We start from the raw sequence: 24,797 nt of genomic DNA, 5'->3' as shown, positions 1-24,797 counted from the left end.
TATCATCCCTTTTCATTGCCCAACTCTCTGAGGCATAGCACGTAATTGTGAATTTGAATTGAAAAGGTATGGAGACAAAATGCATCATATATACACACACACACACAAACATATAAATACACATACATATGTATACATATATACATACACACATATATGTGTGTGTGTGTGTGTGTGTATACCAGAACAAAATATAGTAGTGTCACTAAGAAGAATTTATGCTTTTGAGTTTCAGTGTTACAAAGGAGTACTGAATATCTTGTGGACTCCCAAAAGTGTAAACACATATGTCTTAGAAAAAGTGCAGCCAGAATGTTCCTTGGAGGGAAAGATGGCAAAGATTCATCTTTCACACTTTGGACAAATACCTAGGAGAGGCAACTGTTCAGAAAGGGACATCGTCCTTGCAAAGACTGAAGGACCATAAAGGAGAGGAAGAGTTCCAAAGAGATGAATTGGCATGGTGACTTGAGGAATTGTTTCTTTGTGTTATTGTTATGTGCTGTCAAGCCACTTGCAATTCATAGTGACCTTACCTATGTACAGCAGTTTTGAACTCTGCTCTATCGTGAGCCAACCTTATTTTTCTGGCACACCTAACCCCATTGCCCCAGTCACTGAGTCAATCCATCTCATTGAAGGTCTTCCTCTCTTATGCTGTCCCTCCACCCTACCAAGCATAATGCCCCTCTCCAAGGACTGGTCTCTCCTTGCAACACACTTAAAGTATGTCAGACAGAATTTCAGAATCCTCACCTTCAGGGAGCAGCCTGCTTTTATCCTCTCCAGGATGAGCCTGTTTGTTCTCTTAGCAGTCTATAGAATATTCAGTACTCTTCTTCCAGCACTGCAGCTCAAAGACATCAATTCTCCTTCTATTATCCCTTATCATCGTCCAACTTCCTGATACATAGCAAGTAATTGCAAAGCCATGGCCTAGATCAGGCGCACCTTAGTCTCCAGTCTATCATCATTGCTCTTTAGCATCATTGCTCTTTAGGAGGAGGAGAGTTCCCTGGCGATAGATTTTCCCAATAAAATTCATCTTTTGGTTTCCTGGCTGCTGGTACCAAGAGTGCCGATTGTGGAGCCAGGCAAACTGAAGCTGTTAACAATCTCAATCTCCTCATTATCTATCACAATGTTCCCAATAGGCCCAGTGCTGAAAATCTTTTGTTTCATTAAGATTGAGCTTCAATCTATATTTAAGGCTGCAGTCCTTGTCTTTCTACAGTAAGCACTTCAGGTACTCCTCAGTTTCAACAAGCAAGGTTGTGTTACTAGCATAACATAGGTTGTTGATGAGTCTTCCTCCAATCTCGCCTGCTTCCTGGTCCTAATACAGGTTTCCATAAGGGTAATTAAGTGTAGAAAAACAAAGGAGTAGGAGCAGTTGTTAGCAGGTTGGAACATGGGATGTGAGAAGCATGGATGTAGGAAAATTGGAAAATTTTAAGAAAGAAATGGAATACCTAAATCTCAACATACTCCATATTGGCAAAATGAGGCAGATTGGCATGGGACATTTTGAATCAGGCAATTATATGATCTACTATTCCTGAGATCAAAAGGTGAGGAAAAAGTGAGTTTGTTTTCAACGTTAAAAATAGCGTAGCTAGATCCATCTTGAAATACAATATATTGTGAGTGACAGGATAATAGCTATGCGCATACAAGGAAGTCCAGTGAGTACCACTATCATTCAAATATATATGCCAACAACTACATCCAGAAAAGGAGGAAACAGAGGGTTTCTATCAACTTTTGCAGTCAGAAATCTATTGAGCATGCAGTCAAGATTCATTAATAATGGGTGACTGGAAGGCAAAATTTGGGAACAGGGAACAAGAATCTGTAATCAGAAAATAGACTTGGTGACAGAAATGAGGCTGAAGATAGAATGATAGAATTATGTGTAATCAATGATTTATGTATTGCAAATACCTTATAAGAAATATAAATGTAGACTATACATCTGGATTTCACGTGATGCTATGCAAAGGAACCAGATTGATTATATTTGTGGAAAGAATCATTGGAGAAGTTCAATAGCAGCTGTGAACACTAGACTAGGTGCTGATTGTGGAACAGACCACCAACGACTTGTATCTATTGGCTCTAGTGTATCAGAAATTATGAGAATGGAAAAGAATAGGGCAGGGTTCAGGCCGGCTGCTCATTGAGTTGCTCTGAGTTGTGTTTGACAAAACATCACCTTACAATAACAAGGAAACCTTGAAATAAAAACGTAGTGTTATTTTTCAGGAAAAAAGTATTCCTCAAAACCCCTTTGTCACATAGCTCTAATTTGCACACATCATTGCCCTGAGTTAAAACAAATGATTATATAGATCTGTAGTCATCGCGAGTATTCATTTGCAAATGACTTCATTTGTTGTTGTTATGTGCCATTGAGTTGCCTGTGACTCATAGCGATTCTATGTAGAACAGCTCTGAAGCCTGCCTTATCTCAGGCCAGTTTCACTGACTCTGACACATCTATTCCCATTGCCCCCATTATCATTATCATGCCAATCCATCTCATCGGGAGTCATCCACTACTGCAATGTCCTTCTATCCTTCCAAGTATGGTCCTTCTCCAAGGACTGGTCCCTCCTGACTGTGTGCCCGAACTATATGACATTGATCTTCAAAATCCTTGTCTAAAAAAAAAAGAGAACAAAAAACCCACCTTGGTTTCATGCTCTCCTGATGGTCCACAGTATGCTCAGTACTCTTCTCCAGCACCACAACTCAAAGGCATCAATTGTTTCTTTGTCGTCTTCAGTCATTGTTCAGCTCTTTGATGCATAGCATGTAATTCCAAAGACCTTGGCCTCAATCAGGTGCATCTTTGTCTCTAAACTGATGTTTTTGCTCTTTAGCTCTTTGGGGAGATTCCTGACAGCAGCCTTCCCCAATGCAATTTTGTCTTTTGATTTCCTGACTGCTGGTGCCAAGAGTATTATTTGTGGAGCCAAGCAAGCTGACATTGCTAACGACTTCAATCTCTTCTTTATCTACCATGATGTTGCCAATTGGCCTAGAGATGACTTCATATTTTTTTATTTTATTAATGAAAGTGTATCTAATATACCATGAGATAAAATGTTTACTATCCAAAAGAATATTCTATAGTAGTTTGATTTCTTATATGTTAACTAAAAGATTAGTGGCTTGAAACTGCCAACCACTATGAGGGAGAAAGATGTGGAAGTTGCTTTAGTAAAGATTTTTGCTGTTGTTGTTAGGTGGTGTTGAGTTGAATATGACATGTAGTGATCTTATGAACAACAGATCTGAACCTTGTTCAATCCTGTGTCATCCTCATCATCTCTGACACACTTAAGCCTATATTGCAGTCATTGTGTCAATTCATCTGGTAGAAGGTCTTCCTTTATTTCACTGACCCTCTATTTTTCTATGCATTACATCCTTTTTCAAGGAATAGCCTCTTTTAGCAACATACCTAGAGTATAAGAGAGGAAACTTTGCCATTCTTGCCTCAAAGGAATGCTCCAGCTGCAAAGTTATCCAAGGCTGATATGTTTACTTCTCTGGCAGGCTATGGAATATTCAGTTCTCTTCTCCAACTCAGAGCATCAAATCTTTCTGTGTTCCTTGTTCATTGTCAAGCTCTAAAATGCATAGAATGTGATTGAAAAGTGCATGGCCTTAATCAGGTGCACCTGCAAATTGGCATCATTATTCCTCAGGAATTCAGAGACGTCTCTTAGAGTGACTTGCCTAGTGCAATACATCCCCTGATCTCTCCACACTATTGGTACCAAGAATGTTGCTTGTGAACCCAACGAAGATGAAATCATTGGCAATTGACATGGTTTCTCCATCTATCATCATGCTGTTTATTGGTCCAGTGGCTAAAGCTAAAATGTTTATCATTTTAATGGTGAAGTGCAATTCCCAGCAAAGTTTTCCTCACTTTCAGCAAGCAAGGTTGTTACATTTGCGTAATAAAGGTTGTTGATGAGTCTTTCTCTGATCCTGCTATCACATTATTCCTCATATAGTCAAGCTACTTGAGTTATTTGCTTATCATACAGATTGAATAGGTATGGAAAAGGTTACTCTGACTCCCTGATGTTAAACCATACAGTGTTCCCTTACTCTCTTTGGACAACTGTTCCTTTTGGTCTAGTGATAGGTTTTGTATGAGCATAACTAAGTGTTCTGGGATTCCTATTCTTCTCAATGTGAGCCATAATTTATTAGGATTCACAGAGCCAAATGTTATGCATAGTCAATAAAATACAAATTGACATTCTTATCATATTTATTTATTTTTTTTTCAGCCAGGATTCATTTGACATTAGCAATAAAATCCTTGGCACAATAGCCTTTTCTAAACTTGAACTTTCGTGTCTTCTCTGTCAATGTACTATTCTAATTGTTTTTGGAAGATATTCAGTACTATTATGATTTCATGTGATATTAATGATTATGTTTGATAATTTCCACCTTCTGTTGAATCACCTTTCAATGTTGCCTAGCAGTTTTAAAGGACAACATCACCTAGAATACATAATGAATCTAAGAATCCTCTCTCAGGAAAGGAGTCCTTGTAGTGCAATGTTCAAAGGAAGGATTCCTGATATCTTGGTGGTTATCCGCTTGGTTGCTCACCAAAAGATTGTGGTTGCTGTTGCTAGGTCTTGTAAAGTCAGATCTGATACATTGCTGGCCCTTCCCTGGGTTTCAGAGGTAGTAAATCACATGGAAGGAGACTGCCCATCATTCTTCCATGGAGCAGCTGGTGGTTTTGAACCATGTGCTACCAAAAGATACATGGTCCTTTTCCATCAGATACTCTATAAGACAAAGATACATGTAAATCCTTAAAACTAATCATGTTGCTGCATTGAAGCCAATGAGGGAGAGAACAGTTTAAAAGTTATATATTTTAGGGCATTATGATTATCATAAGAGTTTGGAATGAGGGTTGCAGAGTGGAGTATACTCAGGGTAGGGGTGGGGGGTGTGTGGGGAGATTGTATACCAATGAAGGAGTTTTTCTTTTGCTTTTCAAGGAGAAGAGTGAACTGGGGGTGGGGGTGGGGTGGGCAGGGAGAAAAGTGTAACAATGAATGAATGGAAATCCAAAATCTCTGTACATGTTCATTGAAATTAATTTTTAAAAAAATGATGTTGTGTTCCACTGAGGCCAAACTGATTCATTGCTGACCCTTCATGTGTTTTAAAAAGCAGTAAACAGAGAAAGCGATTTCCCATATTTTTTCCAGTGAAGCAGCTGGTAGATATAAACTGAGTGCCTTTGAGTTGGCAGTACCATTCTTTACCACTAAACCACGAGAGCTCTTTAAATATACCATAGAACAGTTCTACCGTATTCATAGAGGCCCTGTGAGTCAGAATAGATTTGATGGTAAGTAATAACACACAGAATCTTTCAGAAGATAAGAAGTCTTGAAAATGCAGGGGCTAGACGTTCAGCTGACACTTGTAAAGTCAGTGGTTCTAGTTCATCTGATGCTTTGCAGGAGAAGGATGTGGTAGTCGGCTTCCTTATAGCCTTAGAAATGCGACAGAGTGGTTCAAAGTTTTAGCTTTGAGTCAGAAGCACAAGTCCGTACTAAGTAGGCTACCAGAACTACCTATAAGGTTGTTTGCATGTAAAACTGACTCAGTGGCATCAGGATGTTGTTTTGTTTTTAAAGTTTGATCTTTGGGGAACAAAGCACAGAGCCCAGCTCAAATTCTTTGTCCCATAGTCTGAGATATTTGTGTGAAACCTTCTAACTTTGTTTTGCCAAATCATTCATTATCTTAAGAGCAAACTGCAGACAACATATATTGTAAACTAACAATTCTGTCATCTTGCTGTAGATAACTGAGAAATCAAATATGTGAATATAAAATCATGGACCAGGCAAAGTTTGTCTAGAGTGAAAGGAAGTTGGGAGAACCCATATGATTATAACCCTTTAATGCAAAGAGATTGAGGTGTGAAGAACAGGGATTGACTTTATTAAGGTGGTTTTTATGCAATATTTGTGCTTATGAGATTGAGTTAATGTTCTCTAGCCTCTCCCATGTTGTATAGTATATTTTGCAGAGTTTGCTATCATGGGAACTCACTCATTGCTATTGAAAAAGAACTGACTCACAGCTTCTCAAAATAATAAATTGTATGGCAGAAGATAGTTCATTTATCTCCTATGGACCTGCTTATGGATTTTAACAACCAGAGAGATATGGCTTTTGGGTTAGCAGCACAGTTTCCTAAAGACTATGCCATGAATGATTGAGAGTCTTACATAATGTGTATAGGAACACATATGCATGCGTGCACACACACACACACACACACACACACACACACACATTGCCCCCATACAACAGTACATACATAATATTAAAACATTTAGAGACTTGAAATGAAGTCATTTGAAGCTTGAATGACCTCCTCCAAAAGGTAAATGATTGCCGATTTCAATTTAACACGAGAAATATCTTAAGGCTGCTTAGTTTTTAAAAGGATAAATTGGCACTTTCCCCCTGTCAGCTACAGATTTTAAAATATGGAGTTTAGGAAGGAATAAAAAAAGAGCGAGAAATTTTTAAAAACACATCTATTTATTTTGAACTAATTTAAACAAGTATGACCTGATTTGGTCAGTGCAATGTGATCTGATTATATATTTCGGAATGCAAACCAGTTGTAGGGTTTTGTTCTATTTTCAGAGCTTTCTACTTTCACATTAAAAGCTGAGCACAAAAGGGACAGTCAGGTGAACAGCTTCTGCTAATCTAGAGACTGGGCACTCAACCTTGGTGTGATAGTTAACTAAGGAAGACTGAGTATTTGAAGAGTTTAGCATAGAGAAGCATAGGGTCAGTACATCTTTATTTTTCACCTAGGCAGCTGGGCAGAAAATTAGCCAATTGCACTCCATCTGTCTTTATCTCATCTCATTAGATTTTTGAGGAAAGCTAAGTGGTGTTTTGGGGAGTTTTTTGGTAATATTTGTGTTCCCCTGTTTTCTTGAGGAGTATGAATTATCCTGATACAAAGATATTATTAAAAATGTGTGCTATATCAAGAGGCTTACATATTTTATCTTAATACTACTTTAGTGTTGATATTATTTATGTTTATAACAGAAATGCTGTGAGAAGAGTTTTCATAGCACAATACGAACAGTCAAATAGTAACTTGTAATGATAATTATAGGGAGCTCTGGTGGTCTAGTGGTAAGAGACTGTGCTGCAATCCAGAAGGCCCATAGTTCAAATCCACTGGCTGCTCTGTGGAAGAAGGCTGAACAGTCTCCTCCTGTGTGATTAACTGGCCCTGAAAACCCACTAGAACATCAGTATTGGGTTGGTTCTGACTTGATGGTACACAACAACAAACAATGATAAATACATATTTGAGACTTACTCTGTGAAAGGTTTATTATGGTTATAAACATAACATGTAAAAGACAAAGCCCCCACATTCAAAGAGATTTCTGTTTGCTGATGATAGCAGACACAAACATGATAAAAGCGATTTGTTGAGAACATCTGGAGATTGCCTACCCTTCTCCTCCTACAGAGCAGCTGGTGGTATCAAACCAAATGCCTTCAGGATTGCAGCATAGTTTCTTACCACTAGACCACCTAGTTTGTGATAATATGTATTATAAGAGATAAGCAAAGTTTTAGGGACATGGTGGCAAAGATGGTAAGTATATCCTAAGGACATAAAGTAGATGAATTGTGAGAAATTATTAAGAATATCTTGTTGTAAAATATCAGTATCAATACTTTCACTATAAATTGCATCTCAACATCCAGGAAACAAACAAATAAAATCAGCAACACTGGGCAAATAGGCAGCATCATGATAGATAGAAAAAGATTAAAATTGTTAAATAGGCAGCATCACGATAGATGGAGAAAAGATTGAAATTGTTGACAATTTCACCTTGCTTGGATCCACACTCAATACTTTTGGCATCAGCAGTTCGCAAATCAAAAGAAGTGTTACATTGGGAAAATCTGCTGTCAAGGCTATTTCCAAAGTGCTGAACAACAACAATGTCATTCTAAGGAGTAAAGTGTACCTGATCCAAGCTATGACCTTCTCAATTGCTTGCTATTCATCTGAGAGCTGGACAATGACTCAGGATGACAGAAGAAGAATCAATGCTTTTGAGCTGTGGTGTCATAGAAAAACATTGCACATAGAAAATGGTCTGCCAACAGAACAAAAAATCTGACCTAGAAAGAGTGAAACCACTCATTAGAGACACAAGACTTTTTAAATTCTGTCTCATATACTTGGGAATGCAGTCAGGAGGAGTAATTCCTCGGAGAAAGACACCATTCTTGGAAGGTCAGTGGAAGAGAAGAAGACCCTGGACGAGATGGGTTGACACAGTGACTGTGGCAATGGAGTCAGGTGTGTCAGAGATGGGGTGGTTGTCTCAGGATAAGGCAGGGTTCAGAGTCATCGTTGATAAGATCATTATGAAATAATAGCCTACTTGTCCTGTGTTGCTGATTTTTTTTGTTTCCTTGATGTTGAGATGCAATTTATACTGAAGGCACACAACAAGACCAATACAACAACAATACAGACAGAGCACTTAATGTTCTGTGGACTGTCAAAAGAGCAAAGAGATGTCTTGGCAAAAGTTCAGCAAGAGGGTTCCTTAGAGGCATGGATAGCAAAGCTTCAGCTCACGTGCTCTGTACATGAGGCTATTGCTTTAAAAGATACATTAGTCTTAGAAAAGTAGAGGGTCAGCAAAAAAAAAGACTTTCAAGGAGATGGATTGACATAGTGCCTGCAGCCATGGTCTCCAGTATGTCAGAGATGATGAGGACGACATGAGATAGGACAGGGTTCTGATCTGTTGTTAAAAGAATAATTATGAGTTGCACTTGACTCAGTAGCACCTAACAACAATAATGTGTAGAAGGTGACAATAGTCGTCCATCAAAATAAATAACTGGGAAAAACAATCCTGAAGAAAGCCAATCGTTTTCTTGAGATTCATGGGAACATGAAGTAGTGAGGGACACTATCCAAGGATAGACAATAAAGGAATTTGTTCCTTGCTGGAAAAACCTCAGATCTTATTGTATTTAAACTAGTAGAGCTAACAACATTTCCAGAGAAATTATATATTTATATTTGTATTTCTGGAATAAGGTTAGCAATCATAAGGAGACTCTTCTGGAGACAGAATGCACAAGTTCCTGGCGATTCTGTGGTATACGGCCATGAAAAACATATTTGGCTGATAGATTTGAAACAAGATAAAGGGTGGTGAGAGACTGAAATGCAGAGGACATATTCCAAAGACACTTCAAAGGTAAACTTGGGAGGACTTGGTTGATTAGATTTAAAGGGTAAGAGAGAGGTCGGTGTCAAAGATGACTGAAATTTTGTACCCTGTGTGACTGGGAGGAGAATGGCCCCATTACCAGAGCAAGAGAACACTAAGGAGCAGAAGCTTTAGGGCGGGGTGGAGAGATAATGAGTCCAATTTGCAACATCTTGAGTTTGGAATGTCTGTGGGCCAGACATCATGTTTTCTAAAAATAAAAGGACTTTGGGGGCAATCATCTAAAATAATTGTAATATTAAAATATAATTTAGAAATGTCACTCTGATGTAAAAATATTTAGCATTACACACCATTAGTTCACAAACCATGCTATTTCCAAGAGGCCTATGTATACATATTAGGTCTAAGGTGTAAAAGTCTCTCCATTAGAGAATGTGGTCTAGACAATTACATTTGATTTGACCTACCAACTTGTACATTTTGGAGACATGGATCAAAGGAAAAAACATTTTTCTCCTCCTATTTTACTAACAAACACTGAATATCCCTCAGCTACAGATAATTGGATTTTTAAAAAGAAAAATGAGACATTATGGGCTTGAGTAGAAAATCAAGTCGCTTTAATTAACAGAAAAAGTATGAACAACATTTTACTTTCAGTAAGGATTATTTATTTACTTTAAAATGTCTAAAATCAAGAAAAAGTGCTCAGTAATTATTGCCATTAAATTCCATATTAAACTTTCTAAGTGTGATTGCTAACTATTTGAACTTTAAGACAGAATGAATAATAAGAATGGTGCTAAATTGCAAGTCTATTTTATATTGTGTGGGCTTTTATTTTATTTAGAGTAGTGTAGCAGTTAGTGGAAGGATACATAAGATGCTATTAGGAAGATATGGTTGCTTGTGGAACGGAATAGGTATTGATCATATTTGAAAGTGAGATTCCTATATGTTCTTACTTCCTTCTAAGTACAAACCTTTATAGACTATTCAGGCAATTTCACAGAATGTTCATTGGCTCATCGTGCTATGTGATAAGTATTTACATTTTTTTTTGTAGAAATGTTTAGACTTTATTAGAGGTAACATACCAGCATGGCAGTTACATGCTTTGGCATCTATATTCCTTTTTTTATACTCAGTACTAACATCTTAGCTTTTCAAATCATCACTTCACCAATGTTACTACTATGTAAGTTTCCTAAGAATTTAAACTTTATGCATAAAATTCTTTCTCTCCATGGCAAATCTATTAAGTCCTTTATATATTGCAAAATTGACACGTCCAGAATGAGTGTTATCTGTACAGTTTTCTTATGTACCATCATGAAATTTCTATTTTTTTTTCCATTGGATACATTGTTTTCCTCAAGTTTGCTGAAAGGTATAATTTGGTCATATCTAGAGATGAGGAATCCAAATCGTCAAGTCTTTGTTTTGATCTAAATAAAATATTCTTCACAGAATTGTTAGTATCATTAAAGTGTCTCAGTAAGGAAATAGCCTGGAATTCTAGTACTGAAAATACTTTCTCACAAGAGAGTCATTGTTTGTCCTTGAAATTTTAAGTCGAACATTGAACTACTATTTAACTTTTTCACTAGTGTAAACCTATGTCAGGAAGAAATCTCATTTCAATAGTTAACAGATGACCAGCTGTTGTAGCACGCCTCAGTGCTACTAATGGATTTATAAATACTAATCTGCTGCTGTAACTAAGCACAGTTTACTTTTTTAGAAATTAAACTTTGTTAATATTCAATTTCTACATTCATTATAAAAGAGTCTTGAACTATTTTAAAGGCAATTTTGGTCAGCTAGGAAAGTTTGGTGAGGTGTCAGCAATCTAGGTGACAAACAGAGAAGATGAACAATTTCAGATGCTTGCTCTAAAAGACCATTGAACAAGGACAAACTCTTTCAACCCCATTTATAATGAACTAGAGGCCTGGAGACATAAGTGAACATTTTCCTTTTGTTCTGTTTTCCTAGTGCTCTCAGTTTCATTGAGAATTTTGTAGGAGGAAAGAATCAGAAGAAAACATTTCTGCTTCATCAGCAGAGCTGAGTGTAAATAGTCAAAGCTTACTGGATGTAATAATGCAACTTAATTAAAAGGCTTTTCTAGCAAACTCAAAAATCACCATAGAAAGCAGTATCATTGGCTCTGAGCAGATCCTGTGTTCTTTGAATATTTTTCCCCAGAAAAATATATACTTATATAGTGTCAATAGAATGGTTACTAATACTATTTCTTTGTTGACAGATTGAGCATGAATTTTTCTAAAGGAAAAAAATAAAAATAATACAAGTCTGTTAGTATACTATTCCTCTGGCAGTTATTATAGGATTTCAGAAGCCTTTCTGAGTTTGCTTGAGTTTTTGTTTCTTTGTTTGTTTTTGGAGAAAGTGTCTTATATTTGTGTGCTCACTATGTGTGGGAAGCCTGAGTTTCTTATCTAGATTAGAATCTTAATCTCTTTCCTTTCTATTTGTGAAATTTGAGCCGCTTGTTTATTCATCTATAAATTAGTGATGAGGAGTCCTGATAGTGCAGGGGTGAAGCATTAAGCTGATAACTGAAAGGTTTGCAGTTAAATATAATAGCAGCTCTTAACTGTAGCAGTCTGCTTCCTTAAAGATGTACAGCCTTGGGAACCTTATAGGGCACTTCTCTCTTCTGTAGGGTTGCTAGGAGTTAGAATCAACTCAATGGATACAGGTTCTTCTTAGTTTAATCTCTATTTCCGCTTGTGTAGACAATAAAGATGGTAAGTGCATCTATCTCATAAGGTTATGGTGAGTATTTTATGAAATAACAAATGTGAAGTAATCAACATGATAAAAAGACTGTTGTTATTGTTAATACTACTATTGCTATTGTTAGTATTGGAGACTAAGTATATTTTATATTGTTATATATTGTTAGTATCTGGAGACTAAGGTGCTGCCTGATCTAGGCAATGGTCTTTGCAATTACTTGCTATACATCAGAAAGCTGGACAGTGACTAGGGATGATAGAAGGATAATTGATGCCTTTAAGCTGTGGTGCTAGAAAAGAGTACTGAATATACCATGGACTCCTAGCGGGACAAAGAAGTTCTTCCAAGAGAGGATGAAACCAGGCTGCTGCTCCTTAGCTCCAGGATTCTGAAGCTTTGTCTGAAATGTTTTGGAAATGTTGCAAGGTAGGACCAGTCCTTGGAGAGGGACGTTATGCTGGGGAGGGTGGAGGGATAGGGTAAGCGATTGAAGACCCTCGATTAGATGGAATGATTCAGTGGCGAGAGTGATAGAAGTAAATATGTCAGAGACAATAAGATTGGCACAGGATAGAACAGGGTATAGGGTTGCTGTACATAGGGTCACTATGAGTTGCAAGCAACTTGACAGCACTTAACAACAACAACAACAACAGCATTGCTAGTATAGTAACATCAATGTCGTTATTATTTTGTGCTTTTAGGTAATTCAGTATGTTATGTCAATGATGGCTTCTTACTTAGATTACACTCTTACCTGAGATTACTGTCTAGTGGTTTTGATTCTCTGTGCTTTGACATGTCCTTGTAGTCTACCTCAGGTCCCAGAGGATGTTGTGAGAATTTTTCTCTGAGTACAGACACCTTTAAAGTTCACTGGTACTGTGGAAGTGTCCCAAGTTGTCCTCACTTTCTGCAAGCAAGATTGTGGCATCTGTATATAGCTGGAAAAAGACATGCTATGAAAAAGGCAGTTCCTGAAAAAAAAAACAAACCACCACAGAATCATAATTCTGAGAAAGTTAGTGGGTCAATGAAAAACAGGAGGATGTTAAACCAGATGGCTTGGCACAGTGACTCTCACAGTGGGTCAGCGCATGTCTAAGATCATGAAGATGGCACAGAATAGGGCATGTAATCTATTGGTTGTTCATAAGGTCACTATGAGCCTTAGTCAACTGCGTAGTGCATAAAAACAACCACACTGAGCTTTCTCATGAACCAAAGGTTCACAAATGTTAAATAGCAATGGTTTAATGCTTGCATATTACTGTTGAAATGACAGAAGTTAAATATTTAATATGGTAGATGATGTTATCACTGTCAGAGTTTGGATTCTTTTTAAATACTTCAAATTACCTTTAGAATAATATGAGGTTTGTATTTTGGTAATCATAAGGAAAAAGTAAATTCATGTTAAGACTATATCAATACATGGACTTGTTACCTGTCTGTTAAGTGGGGCATTTCAATATATTACATCCTGCTAGGCATTGTGGCTTGTGCCTATAGCCCCAGCTATTGTAGAGGCTGAGGCTGGAGGAGCACTTGAGACCAGGAGTTCTAGACTATTGTGTACTATGTCCATTAGGTAGCCACACTAAATTTATCATCAATATGATGACTTTGCAGGAGAAGGGGAGACACCAGATTACTTAAGGAGGGATGAAAGAGCCCAGGTTGGTAACAGAGAAGGTAAAAATTCTCATGTTGATCAATATATTTCATTCTTTCATTTTATTTTGTTTTTTTCTATCATTCTGCCCTGTCATTTCAAAGTTGATGTTATTTCTCAAAGTCATGCTGATGTCACAAAATTGACTAGTGAAAAAAGAGCCTCTTCCTTACTCATGTTATTACTGAAGAAGTGTTGTTGTTATGTGCCATCAAGTTGCCTACAACTCATAGCAACCCTATGAACAACACCCCTAAACTCTGCTCTTTCCTGTGCCAATCTTACTGTCACTGACACATTACCCCCATTACCCCAGTCACTGAATCAATCCATCTCATTGAGAGTCTTCCATCGCTTGCATTCTCCCTCCACTCTCCCAAGCATGATGTCCCTCTCCAAGGACTGGTCCCACCTTGCAAAATGTCCAAAGCATGTCAGACAAAGCTTCAGAATCCTTGCCTCCAGGGAGTAGCCTGGTCTCATCCTTTCTGGGATAAACCTCTTTAATCTCCTAGCAGTCCATGGTATATATTCAATATTCTTCTCTAGCACTACAGCTCAAAGGCATCAATTCTCCTTCTAACATTCCTGGTCATTGTCCAGCTTTCTGATGATTAGCAGGTAATTGCAAAGACTATGGCCTGTATCAGGTGCACCTTAGTCTCCAGATTGACATTGTTGCTCTTCAGTACATTGGGGAGATCTCTGATGGCAGATATTCCCAATGCACTTTGTCTTTTGATTTCCTGGCTGCTGGTACCAAGAGTGTTCATTGTGTAGCCAAGCAAAGTAAAGCTTTTAATAATCTCAATCTCTTCATCATCTATCATGATGCTGCCAATTGACCCAATGGTGAGAATTTTTGCTTTCTTAATGTTAAGCTTCAATCTATATTGAAGACTACAGTCTTTGGGAGGGTGGAGGGACAGCTCAAGAGAAGAAGACCCTCGATTAGATGGATTGATTCAGTGATTGGGGTAATGGAAGTTGGTGTTTCAGAGACAGTGAGATTGGCACAGGATAGAGCAGGGTTTAGAGCTCTTGTACACAGGATCTCTGTAAGTCGCAACAGACTTGATGGTACATAACAATAACAATCTCACTTAGCAGTGGTTAAATGTCATCAAGTCAGATATGATTAATAGTGACCCTACGAACAAAAGACCTGAAATCTGTTCTATACTTAACATTATTTCTTTATGTTTATAGTTTATAGAGTTTCCAGAGGCATCTGGTTTAGGAAGTGGATGCCACTTCTGCATCCAAACCTGAATCATTCTTGAAGCTCCTCTAAACACTGTCCATCATGGAAAATCATTATGGTATTTGACACTATAGCACAGTGTTCAGCATCACAGTACCTCCAATTTATTCAGTACCACTTAAAGAATGTTTATTCTAATATTAAAACAAACAAACAAAACAACACAACAAAACTTTTAGAGTGAAACCACTGCACAGGAACCTCCAGGTCAGCCTCAGATGTAACCCATCACTATGGAATTTTAAAGACACATCCAACAAATGCTGTTGACTATAAAACACAGTAGAACCTCAGCCCTTAGGTCTTTGCTGGCTAAAATGAGTAAAAGTCCAGTCAGGTGACATTTACTAGTAGAGGGAATAAAACCAATAACATAAACCAAACACAAACCAGTGCAAACCAAAACTTTCCTTATGTGACCCTTGTCAAGACATGAGAAATCAGCTTCTAGAGTGGAACCAGAGGAAATCACCAGATGAGATGAATTGAATTGATACAATAACTGGGGTATTGCGGGTACGTGTACTAGAGTCAGTGAGACTAGCTCAAAACAGGATAGGCTTCAGAGCTGTTTTGCATAGGGTCTCTACGAGTTGCACACAGGAGCCTCCAGGCCAGCTGCAGACTTAAATCATCACTATGGAATTTTTAGTAATAAATGTTTTTATTACATTGTGTATGTATAAACTGTCATAACTTCATCTTTTTTGCTTATAGCCTAATGTTAAGAAGCATTAACTTTGGAGTCGAACATTGATATTCATGTTCTTATGTCCTTGATTCTTCTTAACTTCTGCATGATATTCAGCTTTGGACTAAGTTTTCTAAGCCTACTTCTTCTTGTCTGTACAAAACATTCTAATAATTTGTTCCTAAATAAGATCATTGTGAGAGGTAAATGAGAAAATTCTTGTAGATTTATTACTAAAGTTGGCACATAACTCACCTTCAAAAAAATATTAACTGTTATTATTGTATGTATTTCTTCATGTTTGAATAATATTTAGCAGAATAATTGTTTCTAATGGTATTTTAGACATCAATTCTCATAGGAACAAAGTTCCAATGGTTGGTAGCTTCTTGGAATAGGGGACAAACTTTAAATATCTGTTGTACTAAAACGTGTACTAAGGGGTAATATTGTATTATATTCTTCAGTTCTTGAAATCTACCTCAATTTGAGAGAAGAAGGAAGAAGATATCAGAAAGATGAAGAACAGGAGAATAATTTTTTTAGTAACTTCTGGGAGTTGGTTAATTCTAAGAACAGTCGGAAATAGGTAGAAAATAATAGCAACACCTTTCTGTGAAAACTTACATAGAAGTTTCTCAAATCTGCAACACAGAGATTATGAGAGAACTAATACTTTTTCCATACTAATTCCTGTAAAAGCAGTAGAAACCTTAGGGAGTGACAAATAAAGAGGATGAAAAGGGCAGAGTTTTATTTGTTTTGGTCTTAAATTTGAATGTTGCTTTGAAGAAAGACATATTTACAATCAAGTTGGAAAATGATATATATGATATGTATTTGTGTGTGTTAGATTTTTAAAATTTTTAAGGTTTTTATCAGAAAAGACATCCTACATGTAGGTTATAATAAATACATCTAAAATATGCTTAAAAGGGAAATATAATAGGTTAGGTATTCAGTTATTTTTATAAAAAAATTCATTTGTTTTTCCCTTTATTATTATAAAGACATACAATGGAGAAAGATATATGATTTAAAAATCAAATAGCAGAGAACGATGCAAGAAAAATGAGAGTAAAAATTATATCCGTGCAGTTGACTAGATGGTATATAACCACAACACATTACCCTCTACCTATCTTGTCCTAAAACAGAAATTCCACATACTGAACCCACTGACTTTTACTCTAGTCACTGGACTGAAGATGAGTTTCACTACAGGTAGAAAAGAAGTCAAGAAGATTGTATATCCTTGCCAAGTTCATAATTTTACTAACCTACTTTTGTTAAATTCTACATTCTGATCTCCCTCCCTCCATTCTCCAGGTGAAAACCCTCACGATTGCAGACTTCTTTCAGAAAACCTACAAGAAACTCCAGTGCAATCAGTTAATTGTCATTGTCTTTATTCTGATTTCTGAGAAACTCATGTTTGCAGAGTACAACTACACCATAGAATTTTCATGTCTGTACTGAATGTCAGGCACACCTGATGTTGCAGAAGGGATGGGAAGTAGATGAAATCCACCAGCTTTTCTGCTAGTAGTTGTGTGCGTAACTGTTGGCGTTACCCAAGACTCCACAGCACACTTAGGAAGAGAGATAGCTCTCACAGGGGCTAGATCTTATTTCTTAACCCGTTCTAGTTTGTTGTCTTTATTGAGATGAAGAGAGATTCTTGTCTGTCCTGTGAAGGGTGCTCTCCTTTACGCCATATATTGACTGAGGTTGGAGGATTAGCAGGGATACTGCTCATTCTTTTGAAATTTATGTAGGAACTGCTCACTCAAGAACAGAAAGAAAAACAAGGCATATTCTCTTAGCTGGCATCTAGGCTTAGAGTCTGTTCCCTCTGTTCATTTGGCCCCAGAAAACATTCTACAAATGCAGAGTTGGAGTAATGCATGCTTGAAATCACACTTTTGATGTATAAATCCCGAAACACAAAATTCTGCACACAAGGTCATGGAGCAAAAATCCTATATGGACTCATAAAACACAGGCTTTATTTATTTAAAGAATTAACCTTTCTCTCCTAGACAGCTGGAATCTCTATCAGTTCTACTTAACTAAGGTATTTTATATGTAATTGCCACATTGCCCCACTCTAGTAAGAGACACTATCAATTTAATCTGTAGCCTCCAGTTGTTTCTGTCATAAAAATAGGACCCTTGGCTGCTTTTGCTTCCTTTTTAACAAGTATTTGTTAATTTTTATAATTTGCAGAGTTTAAAGAACAGCAGTTCTGTTTGTGTAAATCACAAGATTTAATTAGAGAAGAGAAATCCAAATGGTGCAAATAAAAGTCTGTGCGTAATAAAATATTAATTGCCTTTAAAAATACAATAGTGCTCCAGTATTCTATTACACTCCAGTGGAAAATGCTGCAAGCTACAGAGCAGAGTGTCACAGTGAGGTTGTAATCATGGCAGCCTTGGAAAACTTTTGGCATCCCTAAAAAGCTAGAGGAACAAATGTCTTTGTTGCATCATTGATGACAATCATAAAGTCTTATTTCTGCTAGGTTGTAAGACACTTGCCGTAAACTCACTGTTCAACCCTATCATATTTGTATTGTTTTGTTTCTTTTGCTATTGACTTCTGAATACTGAAATACTGTAAAGAATGCATTTCTTTAAGCAAGCTGATTTTGTAGTTATGTACTATCGAGTCACCTGCAACTCTAGCGACCTTATGTACAACTCCGAAGCCTGCCCTGTCCTGAGCCAGTCTCATTGACTCTGACACACCCATCCACGTTGCCTCAATTACCGTATAAATCCATCTCTTCTGGGGCCTCCTTCTTCTGCACTTTGCCTTCACCTTCCTAGTATGATATCCTTCTCCAAGGACCAATCCCTCCTCACCTAGTACTCAAAGTATGTGAAACAGAGCTTAGAAATCCTAGCCTCCAAAGAGAAACTTGGTTTCACTGCCACTCCAAGACAGACCTATTTTTTCTTGGTGGTTCATGGTATGTTAAAGACTCTTCTCCAGCACCATGGAATAAAGGCATCAATTTTTCTTCTGGCATCCTTATTCATTGTCCACCTTTCTGATTCATAGCAACCAATTTAAAAAACCATGACCTGGATTAGGTGCACCTTAGTCTCTAAGATTGATATCATTGCTTTTAAGCACTCTGGAGAGGACCCTGACAACAGTTTTTTCAAGTGCAATTAATCTTTTGAATTCCTGACTGCTGGTGCCAAGAGTGTCAACTGTGAAGCTGAGCAAGCTGTAATTGTCAACAACTTCGACTGCCTCTCCATCCATCATCCTGCTGCCAATTGGACCAGTAGTGAGGATCTTTGTCTTCTTGATATTGAGCTTCAATTCATCTTGATAGATGCAGTCCTTGACCTTGTGTAGAAAGTGCTTCAGGTCTTCCTCAGTTTCAGCAAGCAAGGCTGTGTGTCACCTGCATAATATAGATTGTTAATAAGTCTCCAATTTTGATGCCACATTCTTTCTCATAAAGCCCAGCCTCCCAAATGATCTGTTATGCATAAAGATTGAAGAGGTGTGGAGGCAGGACATATCCCTGATGCACTGATTTCTGGATTTTATGCAGTGTTTGGGGAGATGTATTTTAAAGATAACTACAAATGAGAGTTGTTCAAGTACTAAAGGTAAGGGGACCCATAATTTACAAGTCCTGTAAACTTGTGTGCTTCTCTGCTTCTTCATTCACAGACTGAAGTGGGGAAAGTTAAAAGTTTCTTTGTTGTTGTCATGTGCCACTGAGTTAGCAATGCTATCCCCAGTGCAATGGCCTCTTCTAAATCCCTTTTAGGCATCTGGCTATGCACTATTCTAGCTGTTTTGGAATGATGTTCAGTAGTATTTTGTTTGCATGTGATATTATTGCTATTGTTCAACAATTTACACATTCTTCTGGATTACCTTTCTTGGCAGTGGAACAGATATGGATCTCTTCCAGTCAGTTGGCCAGGCAGTTGTCCTCCAAATATTCTGGTATAGACTGGTGAGCATATCCAGGGATAGTGAAGTAAAATTAGAAGAAATTCAGACCAATGACATGTCTTTCTGTCTTCAAGATTAATGTTGAGAAAAGTAGAGGTTCAGTGAAGAAGACAAGTTTCCCAATGAGAAGGATTAACACAGTGACAACACTAATGGATTTAAGCTTGATGGAGATTGTAAGGATGGCAAAGGATAAGACAAAGGTCTGATCTGTTGTTGATAAGGTTTTTTTAAGACGTAGTCAACTTGATGGCATTTAACAACAACGATAACTGATACAAAATTCCTAACACTATCTTTTAGCAATATCTTACATTTATTCTCAGAGTTATTAATGAATTATTGGGTTCATTAATCTTAAACACTATAAAATAGAATAATTCAAAGACTACGCACATATTCTTGCATGTTAAAAATATGAAAAAAAATATGAGGACAAAAGTTAGGCAGTTGTTAAGTACATTGAATTGATTCAAATTAATAGTGACTCTAGACGTAATACAGTGAAACACTGCCTGAACCTGTGCAGTCTTCACAATCACTGTAATGGCTGGATTTGTACTGTCAAACTTCCAACTAGTAGCTCAATGTGTATTGCACAATGCCATCTGGATGGATACTTTATAAAAATATGAATATTTTTGTTAGGTGCAATCAAGTTATCTCTGACTCATAGTGACTCTAACTACAACCAGACAAAACATTGACCTATCTTGTACCATTATTATAAACTCTGCTGTGTTTTAAGCCCATTTGTAAAAGCTAATGTGCCGGTATCTCTCTTCCAGGGCCTTCCCCTTTTTTCAGATACTCTGCTTTACCAAACATGGTTTTAAAACCCCTACCCTTCTGAAAACATGTCCAAAGTATGTGCAATGAAATCTGATCATCCTTTCTTCTATGGAGCATTCTGATTTCACTTTCTCCAAGAATAATTTGTTTATTCTCAATATAGTCAGTTTTCTTCACCTACATAAAAATTATGTTATCAATTCTTCTTCAATTTTTTTATTAATTGACCAACTTTTATATATATATAAAGTAATTAATAATTACTTGAGTGGCTTAGGATCACCTTGATATTGAAAGTGATGATACAGTAAACATAATGTTGTTGTTGTGTACGCTCAAGTCAACTACTATTCATAAGGACCCTAGAAGCAACAGCTTCAAACCCTGTGCTATCCTAACTTAACCTTGTCATCTCTGAAATACCTGATTCATTACCAGAGTAGTGGTTTTAGTGCATCTCATCCAGTGTCTTTCTCTATTCCACTGAGCTTCTTCTACCCTTCTAAGCATGGTGTCTTTCTCCAAGACTGGATCCTTCTGACAACAAGCATAAATTATCTGAGATAGAGTTTAATTTTTTTTTTCCCAGTTAGCATTTTAGAGCTACTCATTCAATAGAAGATGCATCTTTTCAAGGTATCATGGACAACAGTTTTACAAGACATGTTCACTGTCCACTAGGGTATCTAGATTTTTAATCTCAGATAGCAGTTTAGTTACCACCTGCTGTCATAATGTCCTTTTTGTAGTAGTGACATTAACTTCTAGTCATATAATCAATTCTTCTACATTGAGTGTTCTCTCTAATTCATCCAGCAGAATAACACAAGTGGAGTTTCTGCCACACTTCTGAACACAATTCAAGACTTTCTATTCACATTCTCATAGTAAGAGCTGTCACATGATAATTTATAATTATAAAATTATAAAGGAACAAGTGAAGTCTAGCTGTATGCCCAACAAGGAGGAAAAATCCATTTTATAACCCAGCTAGTAATATATGACAAGGTAAAACTGTGATTGACAGTGTCTGACATAAATGAAAGGTTGAGTTGAAAGTTTATGTGCCATACATTTGCCATACTTGTCATAAGCATTAAGACTGGGAATCATTTCTAATGAAGTCTCTTAAAGATATATCATGGTTTTAAGAAATAATTTTCCTCTATAGAATAGAATTTATCTTTTCTTAATTACTTTCTTGATAAATTTTCCTAAATAAATTTTGGCTCCAAATGACAGTTTGCACCTTTAAAAAAGTGACTTAAGCATTTCTTATAAAAATCCTACATTTAGAATAAACCACACTTTAACATTATACTGTCTGTGCTCTAATTCCACAGTATTCACATTTTAGAAGCAATATAATCTTTAGTTGATTTTTGTGTTTTCCCTCGGGCACTTGTCTCTATAGGGCAGGAGTAACTAGGAACTTTGGACTGACGCTGTCCACTTGGTTAAAGTTCATGGAAGGAAGAAATTGCCCATGTTGAAACTGCAGTTTCCATACTTGTCGTTGAGCATAAAATAACTTGGGCCTCCAGGGTTAATGGTAACATTAGAATCACTTGAGGCTCAGGTAAGAAAATTGTAATTAAAAAGGAAATAGAGTTTGAGATATAGCTGAACTTTATTATATAAAAGTATAGTGGAGCACTTCCTTCTTAACCTTGGAGCCAAGTCTCTGAACGTGCTGAAGTTATTGATACCTAGAAAATGCTTCCATGAGAGGAGAGGGTGAGGAAAGGGGGGTGAGTTAAATAGACCGCTGTCAGAGTTCTGCCCTGAATTTCATAGAATAATTCAAGTTTCTATGCTTTTGTTTCCTCTTAGCCCACTTTTCCTCTTATTAATTCCTGGGCAAAGGACTTTGGCCTGAGTTCTTGCCGGGCTGAACAGTCATCCTGCCTCTAACTCCTATCTGAATTCACCCCCACTTCCTTCACTTAGAAGTTTAACCAGTTAAGCAGAGTATATTTAATTTTTTAAATAACTAAAATTGTATGGCTTAGTAAAAATGTTTTCTTCTCTGTGACAGACTGAAAGAAACACATCACCATCTGATAAGGGTCAGCTTTGAAACACAGATGTCTGTTGGGCTTGGAAAGCAGGTCACAGGGCACCCCAAGTTTTTCCTCACTACTAATAGAATTTAAAATCCAATTAAAACCCTTACTCTCCTCTTTAAATCCTGAAGGGCACACAAACCCTGTCACCTCAGAAACAGCCTAGCAAAGACTTCTCTCCATCCCTACTTTCCATCACCATACTCTCTCTCTCTCCAGATGTTTATTTGTAGGATTAAGTTGAAAAAACCTCAACTAAGTCACTGTGGAAATGAAAACCCAAGACCATAAACCCCTCACTTCCCACACATCTACCTGAGTCTTGCTATAATAATTCAAAAAATGGCATAAGAAACAACTTCTTTCAGCAGGCTCACTTGTTTGGAACCTGAAGTCTGCCAAAGTCTGGCTTTCCCCACTCCTATTCACATGCTTTAAATGGAGGAGAGCCCAGGAGAAATTGATTTCCCTCTGTAGTATTATACTTACATGTTTCTCTGATATCATAGCTACACTTAGTGCTTAGCAATACGACAATTTTAATAAACACCACATAGTTCTGTCTAGGATGCAAGCAATGGGGAAAGGTAGGGACCTTCAGTGCATCTGCTTATTAGTCTCTTTGGCAAGAGAGACTTAGGGCCCTTGGTATCTCACACCTGCCACAGGTACTCAGGTCCCCATTCAACATGTCCCTCACATGAGAACTCAATTACAGTGGCGGTTTGCATTTCCCTTTGTTGAGTATCCATGCCTCTTGATACTTCACTTATGCCAAGTACTCACTGGGCCAGAACCACTAGCTCTTTGTGTTTGTGCACAGGTGTTAAGGGATTTTGAAATGCAGAAATATTTACACATTAGGAAGTAAAGTCCTGGAAAGAGTACACTGCTGCTGAGCTGCTTGTGATTGCTAATGTGTGTTTTCCTTTCACTCAACTTGTCTGGGAACTGGGGAATCCTGAATTTTGTTGAGACCCTAGATGGTCTCTATTGTGGTATCTATCCTCTCCATGCTATTGTTTAGTGGTGAATCTACAAAGTAATCCCTTTGCAGAAAATTTACATGAGGGGAAATTGTGAAGAGCATTGAAAGGAGTTTAGAGTCTCCTCACAAAGTCCACAGGGTTCAGTGAAAATAGAATCTAATCAACGTGTAAAAATTGAAATCCCACTTCTATTGACTGGCTTGATTTGATTTGAGGTATCCTCTTATGTTCCCCAAGCAAGAAAATGAATTGACTATCTCTCTAGGAATATCATCTGCTTCAGTATCTGCTTTCCTCTGCCTCTTGCTCTTCATTCTTTGCCTTCTGCTGTTGGCTCTCTGTGTCTGAAAATGTAGTAATGGCTCCTTGACAATGAAGAGCCAAGGTAGAATCTATATTTATCACGGCAATCATCGCTCTCCTATTAAGTAGAAATGGAAAGTTAAACAGCATTCAATGTTTTCATGAGATTCATGATTTCTGCTTCTCTATCCCTTTTCATCCAAACATTATGCGAGGAAAGGTTGGAGGGTCAGAGAAGGAATGGAAGATCCTTGACAACATAGAGTGACTGTAACAATGGGCTTCCGCATGCCAGCGATCATGAGGACAGAGTATGATAAAGTCAAGTCTGTTATTCATATGATCGGTATGAACAACAAATTGACATCTGACTACAGCCCATGTTTTGTTCTTGCTTTCTCCTTTTCCTGAGTTCCATGACTTTCTCTCAATTCCCAGAGTTCTATGAGGACTTCGTGAAGAAATAGCAAACAAACTTTAAAAACAACAGCTTATGAATTTTTAGGGTGAGATTCCTGCAGGGAAGTGAAAATAAACCTTCCTTTATTAAACCAACTAGGACAGGATCATGTGTCATTCATCACCTTCCATATCGAAAATGGTATGTATTCTTGCAGCACTTTTCCATTTATGTGAATGTATTTGTGTTATCACATTTTTAACTGATAATATATTCAGGAAAAGTAGAATGTGTCTCTCTATATGTACACACACACACATTGTGAATTTTATGTGCCATCAAGGTGGAAATGATTATAACTGACCCTTAAGCAGGTTTTCAGTGGCTATAAATTTTCTAGGAAGAAATTGCCTTTCCCCCATGGAACACCTAGTAGATCTAACCTACCACCTGTCTTATATGTGCACACATGTACACACATACTGCACAATGTGTTGAGCTTCGAACTAAAAAGGTGGCAGCTCAAAGGCAGTA

General features: G+C 37.3%; 1 pseudogene; it reads right to left on the bottom strand.

Moving 5' to 3' along the window:
• Positions 1 to 23,974, bottom strand: part of LOC102871762 — a 75,291-nt pseudogene extending 51,317 nt beyond the window's left edge.
• Between the last annotated feature and the right edge of the window lie 823 nt (positions 23,975 to 24,797).

This window comes from Elephantulus edwardii, unplaced genomic scaffold, assembly GCF_000299155.1.
Source record: "Elephantulus edwardii isolate Elephantulus edwardi_28Jun2011 unplaced genomic scaffold, EleEdw1.0 scaffold00069, whole genome shotgun sequence".
In the NCBI taxonomy this organism is placed as follows: Eukaryota; Metazoa; Chordata; class Mammalia; order Macroscelidea; family Macroscelididae; genus Elephantulus; species Elephantulus edwardii.
The sequence above is the reverse complement of the archived record's forward strand: the minus strand, read 5'-3'. Positions and strand labels throughout refer to the sequence as shown.